This window comes from Leptonychotes weddellii, chromosome 4 (genome assembly GCF_054177405.1).
Source record: "Leptonychotes weddellii isolate Sample4059 chromosome 4, ASM5417740v2, whole genome shotgun sequence".
Lineage (NCBI taxonomy): Eukaryota > Metazoa > Chordata > Mammalia > Carnivora > Phocidae > Leptonychotes > Leptonychotes weddellii.
The window spans coordinates 119658078-119667288 of NC_138372.1; the positions used below are offsets into that span (position 1 = coordinate 119658078).

Below are 9211 nucleotides of genomic sequence, written 5' to 3' on the forward strand. Positions count from 1 at the left end.
AAACAAAGCATATAGCTGTCTCGTTAATTTCTTTTCTTACAGTAGAAGAAGTAAAAGTGGTAAGACCTGAAGCCCAACACCCTGGTTCCCTCTACAGTCTCTACCACCTGTTTTTTGTAAGAGTAAGATTGTGGTAATCATTTCGCAATATACATAAATCAAACCATCATATATGCTTTAAAATTACACAGTGATATATGTCAATTATTTTCCAATAAAAGTGGAAAAAAGTAAAAGTAAGTGGAAACACAATTCTCATCGATCACAGAATGAGCAAATAAATTGTGCAATATGCACATAATGGAATATTATGTATTAGTGAGAACGGACTAACGAAACCTACACTGTGACAATATAGATTTTTCAAGACCTCATAAATGTTATGTTAACCTCAGAAACATAATTTTTATACTCTCCTAAACCTAATAAAAATAAGTACATATTGTGTGGTTCCATTTTTATAAAGTTCAAAATCAAACAAGACTGATCTGAGGGGTTAAGTCAGGAGGTTGGGCTCCTGTGGGGAGGGACTGGGGCTGAAAGGGGTTGGGATTTGAGGTTCTGCTTCTTAATCTGCCTGCTGATCATGTGGTGTGTTTGCTTAAGGACAATTCATTAAGCTGTACACTTATGATCTGGGCACCACTCTATATGTTATATGTCAACAAAAAGTTCTAAGATTTAAAAACACCACTTCTGGGTATATACCTAAAAGAGTTAAAAGCAGGAATTCAAATAGATATTTGTATACCCATGTTCATAGCAGCATTATTCACAATAACCTAACAATTGAAACAACCCAGATGTCCTGTGACAGATGAATGGATAAACAAATGTGGTATATCAATACAATGGAATATTATTCAGCCTTAAAAAGGAATGACATTCTGATACATGCTATACCATGGAAGAAACTTGGAAACATTATGCGAAGTAAAATAAATCAGGCCCATAGGGACAAATATTGTATGTTTCTACTTACAAAATGTTTTAGTTTGGGCTTCTATAATAAAATACCATACACTTGGTGGCTTATAAATAACAAATACTCATTTCTCATAGTTCTGGAGGTGAGGAAGTCCAGTTCAAGGCACTGGAAGATTCTGTGTCTGGTGTAAGAGCCAGCTTTCTGGTTCAAGGAGAGTCATCTTCTTCCTGTGTCTTCACATGGTAGAATGGACAAGGTAGCTTTCTGGAGTCTCTTTTGTAAGGTACTAATCCAATTCATGACGGCAAAGCCTACCAAAGGCCCACCTCCTAATGCTATCACACTGGGAATTAGTATTTCAACATATGAATTTGGGAGGGAAAAAAATATTCAGTCTATGGTATACGAGGTACCTGGAGTGGTCAAATTCATAGAGACTAAAAGTAGAATAGTATTCATTAGGGGCTGAGGGGAGAAAGAAATGGGAATTATTATTTAATGGGTATGGAGTTTCAGTTTGGGATGATGAAAAAGTCCTGGAGATGGATAATGGTGATGGTTGCGCAATAATGTGAATATATTTAATTATTAATGACACTGAATTGTACATCTAAAAAATGATTAAGATGGTAAGTTTTACATGTATTTTACCATAATAAAAAAATCAAAAATAAAAATAAAAATGGAGGCACATGCCTTCCTCTTCTCTCTCAATGGGAACTTGCCTGCCTGTCTACAGGATCCTCCAGACAAATTCTCCCATATTTCCTCCAAGTTGTTTCTTTTCAAGGCCACCACAGCTTCCATCCTCAGGATCCATCTCTGGGATTTCCTTCTGTCATCAGCCATCTTCTTTACCTCAAGGCTACATGTCAATATTTCCATGGAATGGATCTATTTCAATTTCAGGAGTAGAAGAGAATATCTTTAGAAGAATCTACTTGTTTAATATGATCAGGAGATTTGAGTTATTGACCACCATACACGAATATCTTATATATGTTACATCATTCCCACCCCAATATTCTAAAATATACTTCTTGCAGTGAAAACCCTGGAAATAATTTATTGTTCCTCTGAGTAGAATACAATCCATTGACCAATACTTTAAACTTTATACCTCACCTATTTGTAAACAGACCTGAGACTAAAATTAAATGGCCAAATTCACAAAAGAATAATCTGGAAACGATAGAATACTTTGTCATTTTATTTTCAAATAATACCAAAACACCTATTCCACTGAGTTAACTATTCATTTATTTTTGTCTATATAATATCAAAAAAGTTTGACCAAATTTTTCACTGAGTTTATTAATATTTTCACTGAATTTCCAGATGTTTTGCTTTCACATATTGGTGTCACTATATATCTTTATTTTCCCCTTACACTATGATTCCTATGTATAGTTTATTGTTGGGGGATAGCTGCAGGGCAGGACAGATATTAAAACTATAGAGGATCTCATAAGATGTGAAGCTGAATATCTTTTTTTTAGATTAGGTAACCTTTTTATAGCTTTGAGGGAAAACATGGATAGTACTCCTGTGTGTGTGTGTGTGTGTGTGTGTGTGTGTGTGTGTAGTACATTGACAAAGAATTCTTTTATATTGAGAATGAGCAAAACCTTATGCCAACCATTGCAGGAAAACTCTAGAAGTTTGGGTTGTTTTAATTTATAGGTCTGCAAGGGATTTTCATTTATACACATATAACCCAATTCATATATAACCTCAGAGGAATTAGTACAGAATACTGGTTAAGAAGGCAGAGTTTTTTACAGGGTCGTGAGATCTAGCCCTGAGTTGGGCTCAGTGCGGAGTCTGCTTGAGACTTTCTCTCCCTTTCCCTCTGCACTCGCAGCCCCCCGTGTGGACTCTCGCTCTTTCTAAAATAAATAAATAAATCTTAAAAAAAAAAAAAGACGAAGGCAGAGTTTTACTCTCAGCTCTGACATTTCCAGCCTTTCTCAGTGTTCTCATCTGTATTAAGTGATAAAAATTACAACTTCCTTACGGAATGTTGAATGAAAAAGGACTCAACACAGTGACATGCTCAATTAATGTTAGTGTTCGTGTTGAGAACCAGGAAACTTGTCATTTTTAATTATGAAATAACATCTACATCATCGACTTTGGGTCACTGTCTTTAATTTAAATAAGCAATCCACTTTTCAGCTTAGTTGTTGTTTCAGAGGAGCAAATTTCCTAAGCAGACCGTAGCCTGTTCAGAGAAGAGCAAGGAGGAGACGGTGGTCAGGGCAGACCAAGGAAAGGAAGCCATGGCATCAGCAGGGACTGTAGTCAGAGAGGGAGGCAGATAGTAGAGCCAACAATTTTGTTTTGTTCACAAATTAGGCAGCAAAACAAGTATTTGGAAAAGCATGAATTTGGGAGCATTTCGCTATTATTACACTACACTATCCTACTATTTCATCCCTTTTGGAATGATGAAATTTTTCTATTTTAATTCTGACGATTCAATAATTCACCACTTGAATTAGTTCATAGTAAACCATGCATACCTCTTTTTCTTGGCTGTTGCAGGTGGTTTATTGTTCAACTACCACCATTTTGGGCTTAAAAAGAAAGTTTTTAGTTTTTAATAAAAAAAAAAAGTTTTGTCTCTTAACCTAAAGCAAATTCATGCCATCCAGCTGGACCATAAGAAGATACAACTAAGAACTAAAAACTAAAAACTAAAAACTTTTTTTAAGCCCAAAATGGTGGTGGTGGTAGTGAAAAGAAGGGGCACATGCACCCCAATGTTCACAGCAGAAATGTCCACAAGAGCCAAACTGTGGAAGGAACCAAGATGCCCTCCAACAGACGAATGGATAATCCATATATACAATGGAATATTACTTAACCATCAGAAAGGATGAATACCCTCCATTTGCATTGACACGGATGGAACTGAAGGGCATTATGCTGAGTGAAATAAGTCAAGCAGAGAAAGTCAATTATCATATGGTTTCACTCATATGTGGAAAATAAGGAATAGCATGGAGGACCACAGGGGAAGGGAGGGAAAACTGAATGGGAAGAAATCAGAGAAAAAGACAAACCATGAGAGAAGAGACTCTGGACTCCTGGAAACAAACTGAGAACTATAGAAGGGAGGAGCTGGGGGGATGGGGTAAGCGGGTGATGGGTATTAAGGTGGGCATGTGTTGGAATGAGCAGTGGGTGTTATACTCAACTAATGAATTGTTGAACACTACAACAAAAACTTATGGTGGTACCATACGTTGGTTAACTGAACATAATGAAAAATAAATTTTAAAAAGAAAGAGAGAGAGACAAAACGTTTTTTCCCAAGAGAAATCCCTACATTCCAGGTTCCTGAGTGACACGTAGACTCCAGGTCCTTGATTTAGGGCCTGTAAAATCTCTGAACTTTTGCAGAAGCAATTGCTTTTTTTTTTTCTTTTCTTTTCTTTTTTTTTTTAATATCTCTGGTTACTTGACTCTTTGCCCCTCCTATTTCCTAGAACAAAGAACTCTGGGATTCATAGGCAAACATATCCTTCTGTCCAGCTCTCAGATTTTAAGTCCTATATTCTACTGAGCAAAATGAAATTGTTCTAAAGTAAATCAAAACTAGCTTGTCAGAATCTTGCTTTCTGTGTTTCTGATGATCTCCGGACTAATAAGCAACATGTAGATGGCATTTCTCAGGGTCCCAAAGCATATTAAAACTTTCTTTTCATGGAAGAACTAGATCTTCACCTGAACTTAATCACCTGCCCAAGGACTTCAAGAGCTTCAGAATATATACCCATTGGAAACTCATGTGTTATATTCATATTGTTTTCATACTGGAGTTTTTTTTTTTTTTCAAATAGTGCAAAATAATAAAGAATTTGTTTTAAATAAACATTCAACCTTTCATCTCTATATCTCCATCATGGGTGGATACAGTATCTTAGGGAGTTTAGACAGTTTCCTTGACTTAGTTATAGCCCTAATAATCAGAAACTGAAATTTTATAAAAAAATAACTCTCCTTTTTTTTGGTCTATTTTGCTTCTTGAGTTAATCTTTTTATAATTCATAAAAGTAGCAAATTCTTGTAAATATTTCAGATATTACAGTTCTATATGAAGTTAAAGGTGTCCCTAATCTCAGAAGTAACTCTTTGTAATTATCTGGTATCATTATAGATCTTTTCCTACACACATACTCAATCAGAATATCAGTGTATATTTGCTACAACTCTGTTTGTCTTCCCTATTTTTCCTTCTTCCATCCTGTATCCCACTCTTATCCTCATCCCCCTAATTGAATCAGTTATGCAAATTTTATATTTCTTTTCCTCAGGATTTTTTTTCTTTTTAAGCATAAAAGCAAAAATGGCTCCAAGTCAGTTTCCTGTAGTCTTTTATGCTAATTTAAAGTCGTATAAGAGGTTATCTAGGTATGTTTGAAGAAACCAGAAGGAGAAGGGGGGGATCTTTGAGGTGTATTAGCGCAGGGAGCATAATTTAATAAATAAAGGATGGCAATCTAGGAATATGTGAAAGACTCCTGCTGTCCGGGCTCACCATCATAGCACCCAGACTTCCCAGGATGACTGCATGAGTTCTCCTAAGAGCGCAGTGTCCCCTAACAAGTGTCCCTACCTCAATAAGGATTTCTCTGCCCTACATGGACAAGAAGAGCAGGAAGACACCAGATTTCAAATGCTTATCCCTCCCCTGGAAAATAAATGATCAGCGTTGACAATGACGGACTGGAGATTAGCCCTTCCTCCCACATGCACGACAGTAACTAGTGAAAAGAGAACAGGACCCAACGCAGCTGCAACTGAATTGTCCATAAGACAGGGAGGATGGGGTCTAGAACTGACTTAATTACATACAACAATAATAAATAACTGGATACTTCTTACATATCTGAGATGTCAGCTGGGATAGTCTTCAAATACGTAGAATTGAGGGATGGGCTTCATTTCATTACACTTGTTTTTGATAACAAAACTGGGACCATACTATGCCTTTTTTCTATAAATTGGCTTTGCAGACAATAATTACAGAGATCTTTCCATGACTGTATATTCTGTTTCATATTCATCTATTTCGCCAGAATAGACAGTTCAGAGGTTAAAAAAAATTGACAGATTTGGTGAAAGGAAGATAAAGTAGTTCTTTTACTGCTTCTAGTTTATTTTATCTTATTGGTTTGATTTTTCACATTTAAAATTTTAATGCATCTGGAGTTGTATTACGGTTCAAGTTCAGGATCTATTGTGGACATAAGTGGATAGTCACTTGTTTCCATACTTTTTCCCCTGGTGCTTAGCAATGCCACCTTTGTCCTATAGGAGACTTCCTCATCTTTGAATGCTTGCTTCTAAGTTCTCTATTCTGTTGTTCTAGTCTATTAGTGGCAAATTGCTCCACTTGAATTATTATATGCTTTATGATACGTCTAGATAACTAGTAAAACAAAACTTCACTTAAGATTTTTCTACCAGATTGCCTTATTTGTAATTACCTAAATATTGTCTATATCCATGTTTATATTCTCCCTTTCTTGTTCTTAGTATTAACTATTTTCTTTCTTTTTTCCTTGATGAGACTTGCCAGAAAACTTTCCACTGTTTGGTTTTGCTTCTGGTTTTGACTGTTTTTCTTTTTTGTCTCTTCGGTTAAGCAGTTTTCAATTTTATTTAAAAAGTCTATTTTTTGTTAGTTTTTCCCTGTTTTTTCCTCTTTCATTAATTTTTCCTTTAAAAATTCTTTCAAAAATTCTTTGTTTCTCAAGGGAAATTTAAATAACATCAAATCAAATTATAAATGACATAAAACCAACTTACAAATGTTAACATGATTTCCCCTTTCATAATGTACACATATATCAAATCATCACATTGTATGCTCTAAAAGCTTACAATTTTCTCAATTGTACTTCAGTAAATAATAATACTGCTCACTTTGGTGGGACATTTAGCAAAATTGGAATGATACAGAGACGATTAGCATGGGCCCTGAACAAGGATGACAGGCAAATTCATGATGCATTCAATATTTTTCTTCAATAACATAAATACACAAATAAATAATAACAATGATAACAAAATGAAATGAAAGCATTAAAAAGTAAACACGATTCTAAAACATTAATAAAGAAAATACCAGATGCCTAGGGGGCTCAGTTGTTTAAGCATCTGCCTTCAGCTCAGGGCATGATCCCAGGGTACTGGGATCGAGCCCTGCATATGGCTCCCTGCTCCCTGGGGAGCCTGGTTTTCCCTCTCCTAGTCCCCCTGCTTGTGATCTCACTCTCTCTCATTCTGTCAAATATATAAATAAACTTTAAAAAAAAAAAAAAGAAAAGAAAACACCTCATGTCAAGAGTAAGCTTTTTTTTTAATTCTCTTAGTAGGTAAGTGGGCTTTATCATTTGAATTATGCTAGCAAGCAGGTCCGCAATGAGCCACGAGAAGAACAGAGTGGCCTTCTATTGTATAATTTGAAGATCAACAAAAATAATCCTTCGGCAAATATCTCCTCTGCTACTTAAACTTGGCATTGCATTCCATTCCTATGCAAATTAACAACCAACTATAAGGTTCTTGGTTCCTGGAGACCCATGGGGGCTGCTCCTCTCAGCAATGGCCCTCAAACTTCAGCATTCCATAACAATGACTGAGAAAGCTGATTCAAAAGGCAGATTGGGAGGGTTTAATATGGGGCCCAAGAATCTCGCATTTAAATAACTATTTCAACTGATTAAGATGGCAATCATCCTAGAACCACTTTTTGAAAAATACTGCTGTAGAAGATGAATAGTTATCCATTCATATGCCTGGAAATCATCCCAGCGCTGTCTCCCTGTTAGCCCCTTTCTAATGGTGGATAATATAAGACAAAGGGCAGGAAAATCTAAGAGAGAGAAGGCATTAGAGTGATGACACCTAACCGGAAACAGTTTTGAAGGTGCCAGACCAAGAAAGGATACAAGTTATTTGAGTTTTGGACGGCATTGTCCAATAGAATTCCCTGCAATAATGGAAAATGTTTTATATGCACATGCTCCAATACAGTAGCCACATGTCACATGGCTTTTGAGCATGTGAAATGTGGCCAGTCCAGCTGGGTAACTGAATTTCAAATTTCAAATTTTATTTAATTTTAATGAATTTTCATTTAAATGTATATAGTTACATGTGAGAGGGGCCATCCTACCCAACAGCACAGGACTAGAGGTTTGTCTAAGGCTGGGACAGGGATTTAGTGAAAAGAAAGTTGGTACTAAATCAAACTATTTCTAATTTACAATTTTGCCAAAGGTCAGCTTGATTATGTAGGATCACAGTATCTAATCTTGATATCATGCTACCAGGGAAGTCGTAAAATTGGTAAGATGTATTTAACTAATAGTTCCTCTATCATTCTGCCAGTCAAATAAATTGCTTTCAATACAGAAACCATTGAAGTGTATTTTCAAGAAATCCTAGTGACAGTTTGGTAAATGATAGGCAGAAGAAAAAATATTAGTGGTAAATATCCTTAGTAGATTCTTCAAAGTCTGTCAAGCTAAATTTTCAGTGGTCATTGAAAAATTTATTTTGAGTTTAGAAAATTTAAAAAGATCTTTGAGTGAGGAAACTTTATTTGTAATGGTGTTAACACTTATAGAACACTGACCAGATGAAAAGGAGAGCGTGAAGTGCTCTACACACACATTATTTGACTTAACCCAGATGGCACCAACACGTTCTACTAGTCGCATTTTGAGATGAAAGAATCAAAAAATCAGAGAAGTTAAGTAACCCGCCCAAATTGGCATAGCCAGTCAAGTTGAAACAAGGTCGGAAACAAAATCTGTTTGCCTCCAGATCACTATGCTAAGTTGCCTCTTTTTATTTAATCTTGGAATAGGGGATTTGACCAAAAACTTTCCTCAGACGTTTAGTATTTTTAAAAATCAGTTCTACTGTTTGATGACTAAAATAATAAATTTGAAATGCTAATAAATTGTTCTAATACTACTGCTCTTTCTAGGGAAGGTGACTTCTATGATGAGCAGGTCCTTCAACTCTAATGAGCACCTTAGTAAGTGGCAGTTTGTGATGATGAGTCTGAGGTGAGTTCTAGAGCTTGAGGGCTGGGGAAGCTGCCCTTCAAGAGTGGGAAGAAACTGAAATTCCTGAGACAGTTCTGAGGTAGGAAATGAGGAGAGATGGGACTGAGGAGGAAAGAGAAAGGAGAAACGTCATTATGAGTTTTAAGAGGATAAAGACAATGTGGATTAAAAGGCCAGTGATATTCCCCTG

General features: G+C 36.0%; 1 non-coding gene across 1 annotated transcript; it reads left to right on the plus strand.

The window, feature by feature from the left end:
• The first annotated feature begins 6859 nt into the window (after positions 1 to 6859).
• LOC115940573 (U6 spliceosomal RNA) lies at positions 6860 to 6964 on the plus strand. The gene has a single exon (XR_004075308.1). It is a non-coding gene; the product is annotated as a U6 spliceosomal RNA (small nuclear RNA).
• The last annotated feature ends 2247 nt before the right edge of the window (positions 6965 to 9211 follow it).